This window comes from Centroberyx affinis, unplaced genomic scaffold (assembly GCF_046629955.1).
Source record: "Centroberyx affinis isolate AG114_WGS23_722 - 3 ecotype Tasmania unplaced genomic scaffold, CSIRO-AGI_Caff_v1 ptg000771l_1, whole genome shotgun sequence".
Taxonomy (NCBI): Eukaryota; Metazoa; Chordata; class Actinopteri; order Beryciformes; family Berycidae; genus Centroberyx; species Centroberyx affinis.
The window spans coordinates 355,001-355,702 of NW_027279379.1; positions in this window are offsets into that span (position 1 = coordinate 355,001).

Sequence of the window (702 nt, forward strand, 5' to 3'; positions counted from 1 at the left end):
CATTTTTAGTTGTTGATGTGTCTGATATCTTGTTCTGTGACTACCAAAGATAAACTACAAAGTCAAACAATGTTCTCTGTTCCATGCAATAGCAGATAAGGCCAAATATCTCTCCTCCATTCTCTCCCATTGGATGTGAACGGATCTTTACGGGGAGCGGGAATAGTCTCAGCTGTGTCGAGCCAACGGCAGATTGAATAGAGGGAAAAAGCTCCTCGGACTGGTGTTTCATTCACTTTATAAAACCAAAGGAGTGTCTTGAACAGGACAGCTGCAGTAACTTTCGCAGTGACCAAAACTGAATGGGAGGCGCAGAGAGTCCGACTACATTATGACCAAATTAGGGAAACTTTGTCTTTGGGCCAATGAGTGGAAAAGGGAGCTGTTGGTCAGGAGCAGATTTCTGTAACATAAATGGTATGTAGATAAAGTTGATGAGGATAATATACCGGTAAGCGGAAAAGCTTTGCAGAGAACAATGTGAAATGGATTCTATACTTCAACTGGACCACACAATGATTCAATGTTTTGTTCCTCTTCTTTTATTCCTTTTTAATTTGTATCCTTTCAAATGATTGTATGCCACTTTTTAGGGGTTTCTAGCATCTCGACGGGACTCCGCTGTTCTTTGTCAAGATTGGCGAGACTTTATGATTGTGTTTTAGTTTCTGTCAACGTATTACTTTTTATATTAAAAAACAC